A 22,373-nucleotide genomic window follows, 5' to 3' on the forward strand; every position below is an offset into this window, starting at 1 on the left:
ACTGTGGTCATATGTCCTGAGATTCTAAGGTGGTCTTATTTTCACTTTCCTTAGTTTGTTTAAGACAGCGTTTTATTCTTGTTTATTGAAAACGTGCACCAAGAATGTATAAGAATAAAAAGAATACGAGGCTCATTAGCCAGCACTGAAAACCTGCCACCGTGATTAGATTAGCATTTGATGTCCCTGGGGTGGGAGGGGTACGACTGCTGGTCCAGAGGAAGCCCTAAGGCATGGTTTTTCAACCTTGACACTTGTGACATCTTGGGCCAGATAATCAGATGATTCTGTGTTGGGGGGCTGTCCTGTGTCACATATCTAGGACTTAGCAGCATCCCTGGCCTCTACCTTCTAGATGCCAGTAGCATTATCCTCCCCCCGCCCCCGCCAAGTAGTGACAACCAAAAATGTGTGTGGACATTGCCAGATGTCCCTAGGTGGAGGGGACAGAGGGACAAAAGCAGCCCCCACTGAGAACGCTGTAGTAGCCATTGGCTCAGCCAGCGCTGGGTCCTGTGCAGGGAAGGAGAAGCCTGTTAAAATGTTCCACATCACTTTCCCAACTGTTTGAAAGCTTATAAACATTTTAAAAGTGAAAGGACAAGGGAATCTTTTTTGACAAAGATTGGAGTCTTACCTGCTGTCTGACTTCAAAGCACCGTTTGAATGTATAACTTGCCATAAAATAGAATCATTAGATATGGCTTTGTGCCATAAAACTCTTGGGGAAGCTAATAAAAATGTTCCTGATTTGAGAAGCCAAAGTGTCTTTTGATGAATTAGATATGAAGCAGCAAGTCATGAATCAGGGCAGGGGCTCAGTGCTCGCGATCTCTGGGAGGACTGGCTCAGGGGTTGCTCTCCTGGGAGGGCTTATGTGGGGGGCTCACACCCAGGGCATGGGTCTCCACGTCTTCTTGCTGTTCTCCTTTGTTGATCTGTGTCTTTAACATTTTGCTTGTACCTTTGGGGTCATCTTGAAAGCTTGGCTAGTGGGTGGCAGATGGCCTTTGATAGTCTGGTTTTCTGAAAGTCTTGGTAAGTCTGACAGGAGCAGAATCTATCCCTATCATTTTCTCCTAACATCTAGCTCAGGGCAGAAGAGCGCAGTGTCAAATGAGTAAAATTAATAAGCACATTTCATGATTATGCCGTACCACGCATTATAGTGAAAGGTGAGCAGGGCAAGAGGCTCCCGAGGGTCAGCCCGGCAATTACCCAGCCTCCCTCTGCACGCAGAGACGGAGAGTGTCCGAGCTCCCTCTGAAAGCCCTTACAGGGAGAGGGGTGGGAGACGACTCTTTGTACTGACCACTGGGCTGTTCTCAGATAGGATCTGGTTCCCTAGAGGTCTGACACTGAGTTCAAGGGGAATGGGCAGGGGGAGGACAGGGGGAAGAAGAGGCACTTCCCATTCCTTTTATCCAGAGTTTCATAGAACTTCAACCTCCAAACCCAAATGTGAGGCATTTTATGGGGGCGGGAGATGCCTAGACTGAGCTGCAGGGGCTGAGGGAGCCTGCTGTGGACTGTGGAGGCCCCTCTCTGCCCATCTGCGGCAGGATGAATCCCTCCTGCGCCCAGAGTGTGTTCAGTACTGTGACCACGCAGCCCCGAAAGTTTGGCTTGGACAGACTGCCGACCCCGGGTAGCATGGCCACATGCCTTGCTGCTTGTTTGAAGCCAGAGATGCCACATGTGTGTTTATAAAAATTTAATTTCATAACTTCTCTACAGGTCAGGAGAAGCTTCTTAGGCTAAGGGGCTGGGGATGATTTGCTAAACTTCTCAATTTATTGTGCCTATTTCTGCAGTCCTCTCTGAAAGCCCCTGCCCTTTCTGTTCCGCTGCCACACTCTCAGATCTTAGAGTGACTGGTGATGATCCTTCCTGTCGTCAGAGGGCGGGTGGGTGTCGCGTGTGTCCTTGTGACGTCCCAGCACCCGCGCACTGACTCTGTGTTGTAGATGCCTGGGATTTGCTGAAGGTGGGACACGCTGTTTTACCATATGTGGATGGTCAGTTTTCAACGAATCGTAATGTCCTAGAAGCACTTCATGCTAAAACTCTTCTGTGCAGAATTCATCTTTGACTTCGAGGTCACTCTGGGATACAGCGACATCTGAGGGCATCAGGCTGGCCATAACTGATGACCAGTGTGGGTCTGTTTCTGTGTATTTCTAGTGAAATACATCCTAACTTTTACATCCTTTTGCCTTTCTAAACAAGTTCTTACAACTCAGAGACTGGAGCCTCCACACGGTATTTATGAGATGACGCTCTCCAAAACAGAAATAGCTTCCTTTGATAATGTGCTTTTTGGGAACATACTTTCATATGATAATATGCTGTTTGGGCAAAAACTAACAAAACAAAAAGTCAACAACACAGAGAAAGAATAATCAAGTGCTCTGGACTCTTTTAATTTAAATTATTTCTCCAACCTGTTTTGTGGGTAAATACTATGTGCCAGCTAGGAACCAGGTACATAGTGAGTGAAAACATGCAGTGTCCTGCCTTCACGAAGCTCACAATCCAGAGGGAGAGGAAGAGAATTAAACGATCACACAAATAAATGTAAAATAAAATTGTGGTAAGTGCTTGGAAGGGAAGTCCTAACAGACTGTTGTTTCTGTCAGATCCCACTTTCCAGACCTTTCCACCTTTCTTGCTAAATTCCAGGTTATGACAGCATGGACTCACTCCAACTTACTTCTAGAAGTCCCTCCCTTTCTTCTCTGTCCTGAGACCTGCCAAGTATCTGTCCTCCAGCGTTTTCTGAGCCTCTCCCAGGGCACTGCCTCAAGCGTGCTCAGGGTTCTTTGGCTCTGGCTCTCTCCCTGGCCACCACACTGCGCCATTTTTGTTGGTGACATCTGTGAGGCTGCCTTTGGCTGGGTACAGCTCCCTGCTAACCTGGCAGTGGCTGCTCCCACCTTTCTGGCCTGAGTGGGGATGGACGCTGCTTTCCCTACTGTTCCCCTCTCCTGGGACCTGCCATGGTTTCCCACAGAACAGCTGAGACCTGAATCACTTTTCAGGAGACTTTTCTGGAGCTCTGAGGATGAGGGGAATGAGAGAGTAAAACTCAGAGAATATGGGAATGTGCTACGAAGGCCCAGTGTCCTTTGACCCCGTACTCACCCAGACTTTGCCTTCATCCCGCCTACCCCAGAACGACGTTTAGAGGGGAATCTCAGCCTCGGGGAGAGTAGGAGATTTTTTTCTTTTTCCTCTCTCCAATCTAAGACCTCCTCCATTCTCTTCCAGAGAAATCTCAGCTTGTCCACAGGCGTCTTTATGGCACAGTCACCCCAAAGTGACAGATTATCCCTTAGCTCAGTGACTACTTGCAGATGTCCAAGTGGGAGATTCTCAAGCTTTTGTGGGTCCCAGAGGACCCCACACACCGAATTCCTGCGGCAGCAGGTCTGGGGCGGGGCCTGAGAATTTCGTCCTAACCAGGTCCCAGGTGATGTTGATGCTCCTGGTCCAGGGTCCACACTTTGAGAACCACTGGACTAAATCAAGTCATTCTTAAATAATCTCTACATGTGGCCACCACAGGTCTACCTCAGGGAGGGCTGTGCTAGCCTTTTCTGTTGTTTTCAGCCTCTCCTGATTTAGACTTCAGGAAGTCTCTGGGGATGTGTGTGTGTATGTCTGTGGGTTTTTAAAGAAGTATATTTTAAAAATATAAATGGAATGGTACTATTCATACTCTCCTAGCTTTTATTTTATTTTATTTTTTTAAAGATTTTATTTATTTATTCGACAGAGACAGAGACAGCCAGTGAGAGAGGGAACACAAGCAGGGGGAGAGGGAGAGGAAGAAGCAGGCTCATAGCGGAAGAGCCTGATGTGGGGCTCGATCCCATAACGCCGGGATCACGCCCTGAGCCGAAGGCAGACGCTCAACTGCTGTGCCACCCAGGCACCCCTCTCCTAGCTTTTAAAATATAACATATTGTGGGCAGAGATAGCTCTATGTCAGTCCGTGTAGATGCATCTCATCCTTTTAATAACGAATATTGTATTATCTGGCTGTGCCAAAATTTGGGTAAGAATCCCACACTGAAAGACACTTAGTTTATTTCCAATTTTTGTTTTTAATACGATAAGCAAGGTCCTTGCACATGTATGCCGGCACGATTGTCCTACTAGATCCAAAGAACAATTCTGTAGGTTGTAATTACTGGGTCACGGTATTCACATTTTAATTTGATAAACGTTACCGATTGCCTTCCCGAAAGGTTGTGACATTCTGTCAGTTTCTATTCTCACTAAAGTGAAAGTGAGTAAAATGAATTGGGGGGGCAGGGAATGAATTGACAAGTCTCCCCCTCCCCCAGGCTTTGTGCCCAACTTCCTGTCGTCCTGGAACTTCTCCCAGTAGGCACCCCTCCAGGAGTGAGGGCCTAATAATAGTATGCACACTTGTTGTGATGCTAGCCAGCAAGAAGTGTGTCATCCCTGAGAAGCGGAGACCACGTAGGACAAAAATCCAGACTCTCATCTGGCACATGGATTTCAGTGTACCTTCCAGCTTCTTCTCTGGCCTCACTGAACTTCTCACTTTCTTATATTCAGAATAAGCAGAAACTTTGTATCATGGTACCTCTGAGTCTACTTTTTCCAGAATTCCAGAATTCCTGTATCTCCACCCCCCACTTTTTGGGTAAAATTTTACCTCTCCTTCAAAACCCCATTTGACTAGCTCCGTAGTAAAATTTTTTCTGACATTACTCATTCATTTATTTATTCATGCATTGGTTTCACGAATATTTGTCAGCCAGCTGCTGTTGTGTGAGGCCCTGGGAATCCGAGGTCTGGGAAGGTTGGGTTCCACCAGGTGGAAGGTCGGAGGTGAGGTCAGAGGTGAGGCTGGGAGGGCGGATGAGGCTGGATCACAGCACAAAGGAGTTGGCTGCTATTCTGAGGGTGATGGGGGTGGTCAAAGGACTTCAAGGAGAAGAGATTCTTAGCTATGTGCTAAGAAGTGCTAAGAAGTGACCTAAGAAGGTCACTCGGTGTGGGCAACAGGGAGAATGATTGGAAGATACGGGTACCGGGGCAGGGGTGAGGGTTTGGAGGCTCCATGCTAGTGCAGGATGTGAGAGTGGCCTGACCAGTCACCATGGAAACAAAGTACAGGGATCTGAGGGACATGGGCATCCAAATACGTATTCTTTCACAGGAAAAACCTGATTGAGTGTTGGGAGGTGGGGGCAGAGGTGAGGAAAGGAAGGGCCCCGATGATGCAGGGGTATCTTGCTGGGCAGCCGGGGGTGCCGATGCTTTCTAGCTGAAAGGGGAACGTGCAGAGCCAGGTGGGCGCGGGTGGAGAAGGGCCATTGGCTCAGTTTGGGGCACGCGGAGGCGCGCGTGTGACATCCAGGCGGAGTTGTCGAGGGGCCCCAGGGCTGAAGGTCTGGCAAGACCACCGTGTAACTGAGGTGTTCCTGGGAGGTGGTCCCTGGAGTGTCACTGAGTACTGGGTGTGAAGGGAGCCCTAAAGAGGGGACCGGGGCTGAGCATCCAGAAAAGTAGGTGAAAATTCCTAAGAAACTGAAGGAAAATGAGTCTTTCTAGAAGAAGGGGTGGTGGTTAACTTTCACAGTTGCCTAAAGGTGAAGTAAAATGAAGCTGAAAGGTTTCTGTTGAGTGAATGCCAAGGAGGTGGTTATGGACTCGGTAGTGGGCTCGGAAGCAAGACTGGAGTGGACCTGAAGAGCCCGCCTGAAGTGGGAGGGGGGCCTCGAAGGACGGGAGAGAGAGGGAAGCAGCAGCTGTAGGGTGACGTGAGGTCAGAAGTCTTTCTTCCTTTGTGTAAAGGTGGGAGAGGTTTGAGCACGCTTAGCTGCCGATGGGAAGGAACCAGAGTGACAGAGGGCTGAGGACCTATGGGAGAGAGGACTATGTGGAGAAGGAGGGCCCATGAGAGCCCGAGGACTTAGCGTCTAGGACGTGCCAGAGAGGAGCCAGGAGGTGATGCTTGCGTGCCCTGTGCTCCCTGCTGGCGCTGTATGCTGGGGAGCCGGCCGTGGTCACGGGCCATGACTGGTGAGTGGGCCTTGAGGGCAGACATGGGCCAGTCATGCCTTAAGTCTGCACTTCCCCTGTCTCCCTCCTCTCCACACTGCTGCTTATTTCTGAAACTAATTAGACAACAAAACCTTTCTTAAAAACTGTTGGACCTGAATAATTTATATATGCCCTAAATGTATTTGGGATCTTTTAAATAATTAGAAGTTTCAGATGCTTGAACTGTCAAACGTGAGAGGCACTGGGGGGACTCGGGGAGACCAGCTCCCCTCTGGGCCAGTGGGCTGGGTCTAGGGGGCATGCAGAGGGGTACGTTGAAAGTCCTAAGCCTGCAAATGAGGTCCTACATAACAAAGCAGTGAAAGAAAAGAATAATCTGCTAAATGCTGAAACAGGTTCTAGCAAGTTGGGGTTTTTATTCAGCGCTCAAGAAATTCTTAAAAAGTCACATGCAAAGCCTGTGAAGACGGTAACAGTATCTTATTAAAAACATATGGTGGGCCTCATGTGGAAAACTTGGGATGTCATTGCACATCCCTTCTGGTCCCAGCTGTCACGCGGCCCTCTGGACAGCCCAAGTGCTCCTCGTGGCCGGAGGACAGCCAGAGCCCGTGGCCTCGAGGAGCTGCCCTCCCGAAGCTCTGCCTCCACGGAGCAAAAGCAGAAGCACGGGGCAGTGGCTTCCTGCTGGGGCCTCCGGTCCCCTCCCCGCCGCTCCCCTGTCCAGAGCGGAAACCACTACGGGCAGAGACCCACCCCACACACTGGTTTATTTTCAGACCCAGAGATTGTTTTGAGAAAAAGCACCAGGTGTTCCTCCCTTTTGTTTTGTTAGAAAATACATTAAACTGAGAATTACTGAAAACACGGACAGTGATCTTGTGACCAGCCCTTGGGCCCTTGTTTCCTGCAGCCTGGGTTAGCAGACTTGGGGTCACGCTGGCCTCTCCCTGCATGCTTGTCTGTGCCCCGCAGAGCCCCGGCCTCAGACGGCCCAGAGGTGCGCTCTTAGGTTGCATTTCTCAGGAAGAGGGGCCTCCATTGCTCCTTCCAGGCGTCTGTCCCACCAACTCTACGTTTTGGTTCTGACCCAAAGACTTTCTTCTCAGTACTGACTTGCTCCCCACTTGATTTGTTGGAAAGTGGGGAGAACTTGAGAAACAGTGCACTGTTCTGGTGCCACACTTCCTCTTTACCACTTAGAAAGGCCCTGACAAGCCTCAGTGAGTTGGGTTAATGGAAAAGATGAGGGGCTTGCTTTAATTTTTCTTTTCTTTTTCTCATTTCAACTTTTTATTTGGAGATCGCTGTAGATTCACACGCAGTTTTAAGAAGTAATATGGAAAGATCTTGTGTTTACTCACGTTCTCCCAGGAGTAACTTCTTACAAATTCTAGTACAACGTCACAATCAGGATATTGACACCGATACAGTCAAGATACAGAACATTGCTGAGCACCAGCATGGGGCAGGAGGCAGAGGGAATAAGGCGGAAGCATGAGCTGGAGACTTTCTTGTGGTTTCTATGAGAAAGGCAAGGCAGGTCAGGTGAGCAGACTTAGGACTGTCTAGTTGAACTAATTTCAGCAGGCCCTGGGCTATGAAGGATGGTCTCTAGTTGTCAGATACCCTGGCCCTGGGGTGATTTAGGGTAGGGGGACAGTGGAAGGAGCCTGAGAAAAGGAGATGGGCAGGGATAGAGACTCAGGATTGGTTGGTTTACATATAAACACTGTGCTCATAGGCAGGTTGTTTATCTCTCCAGGAGTAAACTAACCTCCTCCTTAACCGCGGACAATCACTAATTTGTTCTCCATTTCTGTAATTTTGTCATTGAGGAATGTTATATAAATGGAATCATACAGCATGTAACCTTTTGGGATTGGCTTTTTTGCTGTTCTTTTTTCAAAAATGCACCATAATTCTCTGGAGATTCATCTGTTGCACTTTTTATTGCTGAACAGTATGAATTGGTATGGCTGTGCCACAGTTAGCTTAACCGTTTACCTATTGCAGGACATCCTGGTGGTTCCCAGTTCGGAGCTATGAGTAAAGCTGCTGTAAATACTTGTGTGCACGTTTTTGTGTGAACACGTTTTCATCCCTCTGGGATAAATGTCCAGGAGTGAGGCTGTGGGTCACATGGTAGCTGCATGTTTCATTTCTTAAGAAAATGCCAAATTCTTTTCCCATGTGGCTGTAACATTTTACATTTCCACCGGTAATGTAGAAATGATCCAGTTTCTCTGCATTCTTTCCAGCATTTATAATTGTCACTAGTTTGTTTGTTTGTTTTAGCCATTCTGATAGCTGTGTAGTGACAAGTCGTTTGGTTTTAATTCGTATTACTCTAGCGGCTAATGACATCGAATGCTTTCCCATGTGTATTTGCCATCTCTGTGTCTTCGCTGAAATGTCACTTCACCTCTTACTTATTTTCTAATTGGATTGTTTGTTTTTTTACTGTCTTAAGTGTCCTTATATACTGTAGGTGTGAGTCTTTTGTCGGTTATGTGGTTTGGAAATACTTTCTTCTGGTCTGTACTTGTCTTTTTATTGTAACAAGGTCTCATATGAGCAAAAGTTTTAAATTTTGACTAAGTCCAACTTACCAATTTTTCCATTTTTTGGTGTCAAGTCTAAGAACTCTTCGCTTAGCCCTAGATCCTGAAGATTCTTTCCTATTTTTTTTTCTACAGGATTTATAGTTTTACATTTAACATTTAAGTCTGTGAAACGTTTTTGACTTTGGTACAAGGTATGAACTTAGGTCTGAGTTCTCTCTTTTTTCTGCTATGGATGAACAACTGCTCCAGTACCATTTGTCGGAAAGGCAACCTTTCCTTTTGAATTGCTTTTGAGCCTTTAGAAAAAATCAGTTGGGCATGTTTGTGTGGCTCTCTCCTCTGTTCCATTCTGTGTGTCTCGCCTTCTCCCAATACCACACAGTATTGATTACCAAGGCTCTGTAATCAGTCTTAAAATTGGGTAGAATGATACCGTCCACTTTATTCTTTTTAAAAATTGTTCCAGCTATTCAAGTCCTTTGTCTTTCCATAGCAATTTTAGAATAATCTTGTCCATATTTATAAAAAATATCCCGCCAGAATTGAGATGGGAACTAACATTTCAAAGGGGTTCTGACCCAACTCCAATGTGGGGGGTGGTTCCTCACACCAACAACCAGCAATTCTAGACACCAGCTCTAGATGTACTATAGCTGAGCAATGCTGACCCTGTCTACCTGGAGATAGCATCCGATTCCACAGGGTAAAGGCTCAGTCCCACAAGGCTACCCTCTCCCCACTTCAGAGACTGTCAGAAAGCTGGGCTGTCACCTGTGTTTCTGACCTACCAGTTATAGATCAGACGTTCCAACTACCCCTTCCTTGGGTTCCATTAATTTGCTAGAGTGGCTCACAGAGCTCAGAGAAACATTTTACTTCCTAGATCACTGGTTTATTATTAAAGGATATTACCCAGGAACAGCCAGATGGAAGAGATGTGTAGGCTAGGGCGTGGGGAAAGAGCATGGAGCCTTTATGCTCTTTCTTCCAGTACACCATTCTCTCCACATCTCCATGTGCTTGCCAACTTGGAAGCTCTCCAAACCTCATCCTTTCAGGTTTTTGTGGAGGCTTTATTACAGAGGCACAATTGATTAAATCATTGGCCATTGTTGATTGATTCAACCTCCACCTTCTCTTCCCTTCCCAGAAATCAAGGGGTGGGACTGAAATTTCCAACCCTTTATTCATGGTTGTTTCTCCTGGGAGCCCCCATCCTTAGGAGCTTTTCAAAAGTCACCTCATTAACATACACCCAGTTGTGGTGGAAAGGGGCTTGTTATGAACAATAGGACACCTCTTTGACCTTTATGGCTCTGAAACAGTTTCAGGAACTGAGGGCAAGAGACCAAATATTGTAACAAAAGATGTTTCCATTGCCCTTATTGCTCAGGAAATTCCAAGGTTTTGGGAGCTGTGAGCCAGGAACCATGGGTGAAGACCAAATATATATTTCTTTTTTTTTTTTTTTTTAAGATTTTATTTACTTATTTGACAGAGATAGAGACAGCCAGCGAGAGAGGGAACACAGCAGGGGAGTGGGAGAGGAAGAAGCAGGCTCATAGCTGAAGAGCCTGATGTGGGGCTCGATCCCACAACGCCGGGATCACGCCCTGAGCCGAAGGCAGGTGCTTAACCGTTGTGCCACCCACGCGCCCCCAAATATATATTTCTTATTATAAATCACAACGTCACAATATTAAATTTGAGAATTCACATCTTTACTATGCTGAGTTTCCCAATTCATGAGCATAATATTCTCTCCATTTATTTAGTATTTTGATTACTTTCACCAACATTTTGTAGGTTTCAGCAGACAAGCTCTATACATGTTTTGGTATATTAAACTTAAGGGCTTCATTTTTTATTTTGAGCAATTGTAAATGGAATTGTATTTTTAATTTTGATGTCCATGTGTTCATGGCTATTATATAGAAATATAATTGATTTTTGTATGCTTCTCTTTGCTGAACTTACTTTTGTATATTTCTCTTTGCTGAACTTTGAGACCTTGCTTAATGTATGTTCCTTGGGATTTTCTGTGTAGACTATCACATTATCCTTTCTTCTTTTCTGACCTGTATGCCTTTATTTCCTTTTCTTGCTTAATTGCAATGGCTAGAACTTCTAGTGCTGTGTTGCATAGAAGTGGTGAAAGTGGACATCCTTGCCTTATTCCTGACCATAGGGGTAAAGCATTCAGTCTTTCACCATTATGTATAATATTAGTTGTAGGGTTCTTTGTAGATGGTTTTTTATCAAGTTGAGAAAGTTCCTTTGTTTTCCTGTTTTTCTGAGAACTTGTATAGTAATGGGTGTTGAATATTGTCAAATGCCTTCTCTGCATTGATTGATGTGATCATGTGGTTTTTTTCTTTAGCCTGTTAATGTGTATACTACATTGATTGATTTTTGAGTAATGAACCAGCCTTGCAAACCTTGGATAGATTCCACTTGGTTGTGGTGTTATAATTCTTTCTATTTATTGCTGAATTCTCTTTGTTAATATTTTGTTAAGAATTTTTATAACTGTATCCATGAGAGATATTGATCTCTAGTTTTCTTTTTGATATCATTTTTATCTGGTTTGGTAATAATTCATAAAATGAATTGGAAAGTGTTTTCTCCTCTTCTGTTTTCAGGAAGAGATTGTGTAAAATTGGTGTTAATAAAATTTAGGTAGGATTTTAATGTTAGGTAGAATTCTCTAGTCTCTAATGAGATAGGCTGGACCCGAATATTTACTTTTTGGAAGTTTTAAAAGGATGAATTCAATATCCTTACTAGTTATAGGGCTATTCAAATAATTTATCTCATATTGGGTAAGTTGTGGTAGTTTGTGTTTTTTGAGGAATTGATCCATTTCACCTAAGTTGTCAAATTTGTGTATATAGAATTGTTCATAGCATTCTATTATTTTCCTTTTGATGTCTGCAGAGTCTGTAATAATATTCTCCATTTCTGATATTGATAATTTGTGTCTCCTCTCTTTTTGCCTTTGTTAGTCTTCCTAGAAGTTTACCAATTTTATGAACCTTTTAAAAAATCCAGCTCCTGTTTCATTGATTTTTCTCTATTTTTCTCTTTTCAATTTCATCGATTTCTGTTTTTATCTTCATTATTTCCTACCTTTGCTTACTTTGGGTTTATTTTGCTCTTTTTCTAGATTCTGGAGGAAGAAACTTATTGATTATTGATTTGAGACTTTTCCTTATTTCTGATGTATGCATTTAGTGCTATGAATTTCCTCTTCAGTGATGCTTTAGCTATGTCCCACAAATTTTCGTATTTTAAAAAATTTTCTTTCTGTTCAGTGTACTTTTTAATTTCCCTTTAAACTTCTTCTTTTACCCATGGATTATTTAGAATTGTGTTATTTAGTATACAGGTATTTAATGATTTTCCTGTAATTTTTTTGTTATTGATTTCTAGTTTGATTTGACTGTGTTGGAGAACACAATCTGTATGATTTCAATTATTTTTGATTTGTTGAGGTTTGTTTTATAGCCCATGAAATGGTCTACTTGGGCATATATCCCATGGTCACTTGAAAAGACTGTGTTCTGTTGCTGAGAGGAATTTTCCTTAAATATCATTAGATCCTCTTGGCTGATAGTGTTGTTGTGTTCTTCTGTATGCTTGCTGATTTTCTATCAATTTTTGAGACAGGGGTGAAGTCTCCAACTATAATTTTGGAATTGTCTTTTTTTTCCTTTCAGTTCTATCAGTTTTAACTTTACATATACTTTAGAGCACTATTGTCTGGTGCATACACATTTAGGATTGCTGTGTCTTTTTGGTGTACTGACCTATTATCATTACATAATGTCCTTTTCTGTCTGATAATTTTCTTAGCTCTGAAGTCTATTTTACCTGATATTAACATAGCTGCTCCTCCTTCCTTTTAACTAATGTTTTTATGATATAACTTTTTCTATGCTTTTATTTTGCATCTGCCTATAGCATTATATTTGAAATAAGTTTCTTGTAGACAGCAAATAGTTAGATCATAATTTTAAATCTATTCTGCCAGTCTCTGTCTTTTAATTGATGTATTTAGACCACTTATATTTAATGAAATTATTGATATGTCGGGGCTTAAATGTGCCATTTTATTTTTTTATTTTCTCATGTTTGTTTGTTTGTTTTCTGTGTTTTTTCTCCCACGTTCCTATGGGTTACTTGAACATTTGTTAGAATTTCATTTTGCCTTATATAAGTGTTTTTTTTTTAATGGCTTTTTTAGTGGTTTCTCTAGGTATTACATTGTGTATGTGTGTATTTTATAACAATCTAATGGTAACCTCATTTTACTACTTCAAATGAAGTGTAGAACCCTCACTCTCTTTTATGTTCCTTTACTCTCCCTCATTTATAATGTAATTGCCTTAAATATCTCCTCTGCATACATTTAGAACCTTATCAGTGTTACGATTTTTGCTTCTACTACCAAGCATAACTAGAAAGTTCAAGAGGAGAAGGAAAGTCAGTTTACCTGTATTTTTGCTTACCATGTTTTTTTCTCCCTTACTGATGTTTCAGAGTTCCTGCTTTTATCATTTCTTTTCTGTTTATAGAACTTCCTTTAGCCATTCTTTTAGAGTATGTCTGCTTGTGACAAATTCTCTTAGTTTTCCTTTATCTGAGAATGTCTTTATTTCTTGTTCATTCCTGAAGGATATTTCACTGGATACAGGATTCTGGGTTGACAGTTCTCTTAGCACTTGAAAAATGACGTGCCATTTCCTCCTGGCTCCTGTGATTTCTAATGAGAAATCTGTCGTCATTCGAATTGTTCTTCCCTTATAAGTAAAGAATAATTTCTTTCTCACTTCTTCAAAAAATGTTCTTTGTCCACATTTTTCAGAAGTTTGGCTATGATGTGTCTTGGTGGGGATTTATTTGGATAGATCCTGTTTGGACTCTGCTTACTTTCTTGACTCTGTAGCTTTGTGCCTGTTGCTAAATTTAGAAAGTTTTTAGCCATTATTTCTTCAGGTATTTTTTCAACTTCACCCTCTTTCTCCTGTCCTAGAACTCTGATGATAGGAATGTTAGATCTTTTGTTATAGTCCCACAGGTCCCTGAGGCTCTGTTCCTGTTTTATGCAGTCTGTTTTCTCTCTGTGGTTCATATTGGGTAATTTCTGGTCTGTCTCCCAGTTCACTGATTCTTTCTTCTCTCTCTTTGATGCTGCTATTGAGCCCATCCATTAAGTTTATTTCAGTTACTGTATTTTTCAGTTCTAAAATTTCAGTTTGGTTCTTTGTGTTTTCTATTTTTATGCTGAGACTTTCTGTTTCTTTGCTGAGACTTTCTATTTTTTCATTTGCTTTAAGCATGTTCATAATTGCTCAGTGAAGCATTTTCATGATGGCTGTTTAAAAAAATTTTTTTTCAGATAATTCTAACATGTCCTCTATCCTGATTTTGGCATCTATTGATTATTCTGTTTTTAGTTTGAGATCTTTCTGTTTCTTGGTGACTTTCTTTGATGAGTGAGTTTTGATTAAAACTTGGAAATTTTGGGTATATGTTGTGAGATGCTGAATCTTACTTAAATCTCCTGCTTTAGCTGGCTTCTCTTGACACTGTTCTGGTAGGAAAATGGGGGAGAACTACTTCTTTACTGCCAGAAAGAAGCAGAAGTCCAATTTTCCCACTTGGCCTCTGTTGACACCCAAGGAGGTAGGGCTCCTTGTTATTGCTGGACAGAGGTGGGAGTTCTAACTCCCTACTTGGCCCCCACTTATACCTCCCTGATAGGAGTATCTCATTACAACTTCCCCTGTGGCTTTTACTGACATCATAGGTTTGGGGAGGTGTCTTTGTTAGATACCATGGTGAGAGTCCTGCCTCTCTGTCAGGCCCTCCATCAGTGTCACCCCACTGGGAAGAGGGAGGGATGTGGGGGAGGGGTGCCTCATTATCACCTGGTGGGGATGAAAGTCCTGGCTCCCTACTTGGCCTTCCCTGACACCATTTTGGTGGAAGTGTTCGGATGCCCCATTACAGCCTGCTGAGGGTGGAAGTCTAGGCTCCCTACTTTGGCTTTACTCACATGGGTGGGTGGGGGGCACAGTATTTTATATGGTGTTTATCTGGAGTAGATCTGTTAATGTCTAAAAGTTTCTGTCTTGCTAGGATGCCCCTTTGGCTGGAGAAAGCAGTCTTTTGTTGGGGCTTTTTTTGGTTTGTGTCTGTTGCTGTTTCTGGGTTGCTGGCTTCTTTAGCTCCAAGACTGGGAGGTAGGGCAAAAAGAAATCCACAGAACTCACCACCACCATGTCATTCCTTGGGTCCTGAGGTCCATAGCTGTCTGCCTTCTTCTGTCAGCTTTTAGGGTTCACTTATGTTTGTTTCATACAAAGTCTAGGGTTTTTAGTTGTATTTCGCAGGAGGAATAGGGAAAAGTATACCCACTCCATATTCCTGGAAGTGGAAGTCCTGACTTGCTTTAATTTTATGTTAATTCAGGGTTAACCAGAGAATCTGTTTTTTTCTCTGCCCATCAGAAATCTTTCTAAAACGTTTATGTTTCAGCCTTATTATACTTAGAGGCAAGAAATATGCTACTACATGCTTGTAAAATACTTGCCAGTTACTCCTTAATGTCTTCAAGACTCAAAATGCTTCAGGGCCACCTTTCTCAATTTTTGTGGTCCACACTTAAGAGTATTAAGAGCCTATTTGCATGAGGGATGGTGTATATTTGGAAGAGAAGATGTAGCTGGAATTGAGAATTGTGGGTGGCAAGCTATCTTACTGAAAGATTGAGGATCACTGGAGGGGAGGAAGAGTTCATGAAATGTCTCCAAATAGGGGAGGTGAGAGTAGAAGGCAATATCTGTTATGATTCTTGAAATGGGCAGACATCCAGGGATTCTAGGAACCAGTTCTACTAATTAATTAGTTAGTTATTTGTAAAGCATTGCTTTGTTTTAATAGCAGGTAAATTGTTAATAGTTTGGTCTCTATCTTTCCAATCCCTTTTCTGTGAATTTGCAAATACAGTTGATCTTTGAACAACATGGGTTTGAAATGTGCAGGTCCACATGTATGTGGATTTTTTCCAGCAAATACAGTGCAGTAGTGTAAATGTATTTTCTCTTCCTTATGATTTTCTTTTTCTTTTTTTTTAAAGATTTTATTTATTTATGTGACAGAGAGACAGCCAGCGAGAGAGGGAACACAGCCGGGAGAGTGGGAGAGGAAGAAGCAGGCTCCCAGTGGAGGAGCCCGATGTGGGACTGGATCCCGGAACACCAGGATCACTCCCTGAGCCGAAGGCAGACGCTTTAACGACTGTGCTACCCAGGCTCCCCTCTTCCTTATGATTTTCTTAATAACATTTTCTTTTCTCTAGCTTACTTTATTATAAGAATACAGTATATGATACATGTAACATACAGAATATGTGTTAATCAACTGTTGATGTTATCAGTAAGGCTTCTAGTCAACAGTAGACTATTGATAGTTAAGTTTTTTGAGGGTTTGAAAGTTACACATGGATTCTCCACTGCAGAGAGGGGTATGTTGGTGCCCTTAACCCCCACATTGTTCAAGGGTCAACTATATATAAAGAGGGAGGGTGTATAGTTTAGTGGTCAAAACCATAGACTTTGGAACCCTCCCACCTGGGTTCAAATCTTGTTTCTGGGGGTGCCTGGGTGGCTCAGTCAGTTAAGCGTCTGCCTTCAGCTCAGGTTATGATCCTGGGGTCCTAGGATCAAGCCCTGTGTCAGGCACCCTGCTCAGCGGGGAGTCTGCTTCTCCCTCTGCCTCCCTACCCCCCACTCGTTCTCTCTCTCTCTCTCTCAAATAAAATCTTTTTTAAAAAAATCTTGCTTCTGCCACTTATTAGCTGTGTGACCTTGATCAAGGTATTTACCTCCTAGCTCCTCAGTTTCCTTGTCTCTAAAGTGGAGAAGAATAACAACTTTCCTCATAGAATTGTGTGAGGATTAAGTGAGCTACTGTTCATAAAGTGATTAAAATGGTAACTTGCATTATCCTAAGCTATGTAGCTGTTAGTATATTATTATTAATATTTATATATATCTATGTATACATAATGTTCCCTGGCTTTTTTTTTCCTTAACAGCGTTTGTAGGAAATCTTTCCATGTCATGACCTGTATTATATATCAAGCTCATTCTTTTTAATCACTGTTTTTCCACTGTATAGTAACTTGTTAGCCAATGCCCTGCAGACAAAAATTTAATTTAATTTTTTTGTTTTGGTCTTTGAAAGGCAATACTGTGATAAGCACCTACATGTCTGGGTGTGTGCTGATGGATCCAAGAATATGTACATTTTATTTTATTATTTATAATTTATTTATATGAGAGAGAGAGTGTGCACGTGAATGCACGAGTGGAGGGAGGGGCAGAAGTGGACTCCCCACTGAGCAAGGAGCACAATGCGATGCAGGACTTCATCCCAGGGCCCTGGGATCAGGACCTGAGCCAAAGGCAGACACTTAACCGAATGAGCCACCCAGGCACCCCAGATAGGTACATTTTAAATTTTAGTAGTTAACTGCCAATAGCTTTTCAAAAATGCTTTACCAGTTTCTGAGTATTCCCACTGAAGGACGTGCAGAAGTTTCTGTTTGTTCTCATCCTTTCCATCACTCTGTATGTCTTCTTATTTTTATTTTCCCAAACTAGGAGCTCACCCTGTGAGTTTGTAGTGATGTTATTTATTTTTAGGTTGAGCATCTTTCCTGTTGATTGGCCATTTCTATTTTTTCTATTAATTTCCTGTTTTTGTAGCTGGCTCCTGTGGTTGCCACCTTCTTGCTTTGTAGGATTCCCTCATAGATTCTATTTGTCAATTCTTTGCCTATTACGTATGTTACAGATACTTTTGTCTCAGACCATCAGTGTCTTTCAAGTTTGTTCACAGTATCAAACTTTGTTGCTTGTTCATGTGGTCCATTTTTTGGTTTTTATGTTGTCAACACATGTCAGGTTTTCTTGTCTTAATGCTTTAAAAGGTTTGTCTGGATGCTAAAACTCATAGGTAAAAGTTTTATGAGGAACAGTACATTTGAATAGTCTCAAAGTATGGCTCACAAAATATTTTTTAATTACAAAAGAACAGAAGTGGGGGAAACAAGCAGATACTGTCTCAAACAGGTAATCCAAGTTAACATTACCAGTAATGAGACAAATGGATCTCCTGTGCCTCTTAATGTGATACACTGGGAAGGACATAGCATATAAATAAATATGTGAAAATATGTATATTCCATACATATCTTAGAGAGAGGAAGAGAGAGAAAAAGCAAATGTGAAATGTTAACATTTTAGGGAATCTGGGTGAAGGCTATACAGGAATTATTTGTATTATTTTTGTAACATCCCTAAATCTTAAATTATTTCAAAACAAAAATAAAAAAATTAAAGGGCTACAAAAAAGCCTGCCCACCCCAGGATTATAGAAATATTATCCTATATTTTGAGCTAATACTTCATGTTGTTTTGTTGTTTGGGCTTTTTAAACATCCAGATTTTTGCTTTGAATTATAGCATAACGTAGAGTGTAAACGTGTAGCCACTTTCTGAGCACTGTCTTCTACCTTTTGGCTTGCTGCACAGCTGTCGTCATAAACCAGACCCCTGCGTATATACAGCTTTGTGCTTTAGACTGGTCAGAAACTCATTTCCTGTCCCAAAGATGGAATTCAGCAGCTTCTTTTCCCTTAGGGATAGGGCCCTCCTGCAGGGAGTGCAGGACATGAAGCAAACATAAGCCGTGTGGCTGCCGCCTTCTGACTGCTGCTGACCCCCAGCCAGCCCCCTGGGATTGGAGGTGTGGGGAGGGGGAGGGGAAGAGAGCTGATCTTCGGGGTCTGCAAGGAATGCTGGGTAGGCCTTGCCTTCAGGGCTGGGACGCGAGGCCCCTGTGCGTTGCCAGTAGATACAACCGCAGCTCCACTAGGGCAGGCCCAGGCCCAGGCCCAGGGGTATTAAAAACCCTCCAATTAGGTCAGATGATACCACTAACAGCAAGTCATGCCCTGAACATTCAACCTTAGCTTCTGTGCGTAAATCTAAAACTACTGCATTCTGATCATGTTGCCGCATCTTACTGTTAACTTAAGGCCAACAGGCACCAGCCGATTTAGGAAGCAGTCTGGTGACCCCAGGGGGAAATCTTGTTGCAGGGTGACGTTTGCTTGAACCCCAAAGACGGGAATTTTCCAGGCTATTTCTAAGTTCTGTTCCTTACCATTTACCTCCTTAACCTATTCTTCCACAACAACGCACTGTTTCTGTTTGTGAAATGTTATAGTATGTGGGGTTTTTTGAAGTCAGTAATTCTTTGATTTTCTGAAAATTGAGGTAAGGTTGCCATAACCTAAAATCATCCAATTTAAAGTGAACAGTTAAGTGGCATTTAGTACACTCACAAAGTCGTGCAGCCATCACCTCTTTCTAGTTCCAGAACATTTCATCACCCCGGAAGGAGACCCAGCACTCATTAAGAAGTCGCAGCTGCTCTCCCCAGCCCCAGTCCCTGGCAACCACCAGACTGGATTCTGTTTCCATGGGATTTGTCTGTTCTGGATATTTTGTATAAATAGATTCATCTCCTCTATGACCTTTTGTGTTTGGCTTCTTTCACTCAGCATGATGTTTTCAAGATTTTCAGAGCATGCTTTGATATCTGATAGAGCCATTTCCTTCCTTCATGTTCTTTTTTTCAAAAAAGTTTTTCTTATTACTGCATCTTCCCTTTTCTAAAAGGACTTGAGAATCACCTTGTTAAATTCCACAAAATACTATGTTTTGATTCTCAGTACAATTGCACTGAGTCAAAAAGTTGATTTGAGGGGAGTCAGCATTTTTACAATATTGAGTTTTCCCATCTAGGAACATGGTATGCATTTCTGTGTATTTAGGTCTTGTTTTATGTCCTTCAGTGAAGTGTTATAATGTTCTTCATATGTCTTGTTATTTCCATATGTGCTTTTTTGTTTGTTGTGCATAGGTTACTTTTTTATAGAGCTTTATTGAGGCGTACTTGACCTACAACATACAGCATCTATGTATTCAGCTTTATGAGTCTCGACATGTAAATGTCTACACCTGTGAGACCACCACAGTCAACACGATGAGTGTGTCCATCATCCCCAGTAGTTTCCTCATGCCCTTTGCTACCACATCCCTCACTATCCCAGCCCCATCCCTAGAAAACCACTGGTCTACTTTCTTTCTTTCTTTTTTTTTTTTTAAGATTTATTTATTTAGAGAGAGAGAGAGAAAGTGAGCACGAGCAGAAGGAGAGGGAGGGGAAAGAATCTCAAACAGCCTCCATGCTGAGTGCAGAGCCTGATACAGGGCTTGATCTCAGGACACCGAGACCATGACCTGAGCCCAAACCGAGAGTCGGATGTTTAACAGGCTAAGCCACCCAGGCGCCCCACCCTAGTCTACTTTCTGTCACTGTAGACTAGGTTGCAATTTTTGGAATTTTATATAAATTATTTTTTTGGTTTGGCTTTTTCCTCTCAATTTTATGTCTGGCTTTCTTCTCTCAGAATAATTATTTCAAGATTCATTCATACTGTTAACTGTATCAAGAGTTTTTATGTCATTGTTTAATGAGTAATAATATATTCAACATCGTTGAATGCTTATATGATAGTTTACTTGATGGTTATTTGGGTCGTTTCCAGTTTGGGTATTAATAATATGGGCACCTGGGTGGCTCATTCGACAAAGTGTCTGCCTTCGGCTTGGGTCATGATCCCAGAGTCCTGGGATCGAGCCCCTCATCAGTCTCCCTCCACAGTGGGGAGTCTCTTTTCCCTCTCCGCCTCCCACTTGTGCTCTCTCTTTCTCACTCTCTCAAATAAATAAATAGAATCTTAAAAAAATAATAAAGCTGCTATGAGCATTCATATACAAGTCTTTGTGTGGACATGTGCTTTCATTTCTCTTGGGTAAAAATGTAGGAGTGGATGCTGGATTGAATGGTAAATGTACAGTTAACATTTTAAGTGCTTATATCATTGTACATTCCTACCAGCAGGACTTTAGAGTTCTAGTTGTTCCGTATCCTTGTCAACACTTGGTTTGCTCACTCTTTTGAATTTTAACCATTCTAGTAGGTGTGTAATGGCATTTGATTATGGCTTTAGCTTGCATTTCTCTGGTAACTAATGATTTGGAGTGTCTTGCCCTCTTTTTTTTTTTTTTTTTTTGCCCTTAGTATATATCTTTATTGGCGAAGTGTCCAAGTTTTTTTGCCCATTTTTATTGGGTGGTTTGTCTTACTACTCAGCTTAAAGAGTTCCTTGCTTTTTTTAAAGATTATTTATTTTAGAAAGAGAGAGAGAGCGGGGAGGGTCAGAGGAAGAGGGAGAGAGTCTGAAGCAGATTCTGCACTGAGCGTGGAGCCCAGCTCGGGGCTTGATCTCCTGACCCTGAGATCACGACCCGAAACCAAGAGTCAGATGCTTAACAGACTGTGCCACCCAGGTATCCCTGAAGAGCTCTTTGTATATTTTAAATACAAGTCCTTTGTTGGATATATGTTTTACAAATATCTTCTCCTAGTTTGTAGCTAGACTTTTGTTATCTTAACAGTATATTTGAGAAGCTAATGTCTGATGAAGTCAAGCTTATTAATTTTTTTCTTTTATAGCTAGGGCTTTTTGTGTAGCATTTAAGAAATCTTTGCCAAACTAAAGGTCAAGATTTTTCTCTATAAACCCTTCTAGAAATTTTATATTTTTAGCTCTTACATTTAGGTAGAACTTACTTGAAGTTAATTTTTATTTATGGTATGATGCAGGGATCAAGGTCCTCTTTGCATATAGCTGTCAAATTATTCTAACATCCTTTCTTTAAAAGATTTTCCTTTCTTCATTGAATTGCTTTGTCTCCTGTGTCGAATATCAAGTGATCATAGATATATATAGATATATAGATATATAGATATATAGATATATAGATATATCTATATATAGGTATTTTGCTGGACTCTGTATTCTGTTCCATTGATATATATATCTACGTGCTAAAACTGCACCATTTGATTACCGTAGCTTTATAATAATTGTTAAAATCAGGTTGTCCTCTAACTTTATTCTTTTCCAGCTATCTTAGTTATTCTGGCTCCTTTGAATTTTAATATAAATTTTAGAATCAGCCTGTCAGTTTCTGTAGAAAGGGCCTGGTGGGATTTTTGACTGGGGTCATATTCAATGTATGGACCTATTTGCATGAAATGAATATCTTAACAATATTGAACCTTCAGATTCATTAGTATGACATATCTCTTCATTCATTTAAGTCTTCTTTGTTTTCTCTCCTCAATTGTTTTTAGTTTTCAGTGTACAAGTCATGCAGGTCTTTTGAAAAATTTATCCTTAAGAATTTCATACTTTGTTGCTATTGTAAATGGTATTTATTTTCATTGTAATTCCATTTTAGTTTATAGAAATAGAATAGATTTTTGTATATCGACATGGTATTCTGCAACTTTGATTAGTTCTGGTAGCTTTTTTGAATTGTCCTCACAGCCTCTACATAAGCAATCATGTTGTCTGTAAAGAGAAACAATTTTACTTCCTCCTGTCCAATCTGTATACATGGTGAAGGCAGACACACTTGCCTCCTTCCAGATCTCAGGGGAACAGCATTCAGTGTTTTACCACTTAAATATAGTGTTAGCTGTAGACTTTTTGTAGATACTGTCTCATAGGCTTAGTAAATAGACCTCCAGAAAGTTTTTATCATACAT

At 41.7% G+C, this 22,373-nt stretch overlaps 1 protein-coding gene across 1 annotated transcript in view; it reads left to right on the forward strand.

Moving 5' to 3' along the window:
* Positions 1-22,373, forward strand: part of MVB12B (multivesicular body subunit 12B) — a 174,148-nt gene that overhangs the window by 22,616 nt on the left and 129,159 nt on the right. The gene's annotated exons all lie outside the window — the stretch shown is intronic.

The sequence above is a fragment of the Ailuropoda melanoleuca genome, chromosome 7, assembly GCF_002007445.2.
Source record: "Ailuropoda melanoleuca isolate Jingjing chromosome 7, ASM200744v2, whole genome shotgun sequence".
Classification (NCBI taxonomy): domain Eukaryota; kingdom Metazoa; phylum Chordata; class Mammalia; order Carnivora; family Ursidae; genus Ailuropoda; species Ailuropoda melanoleuca.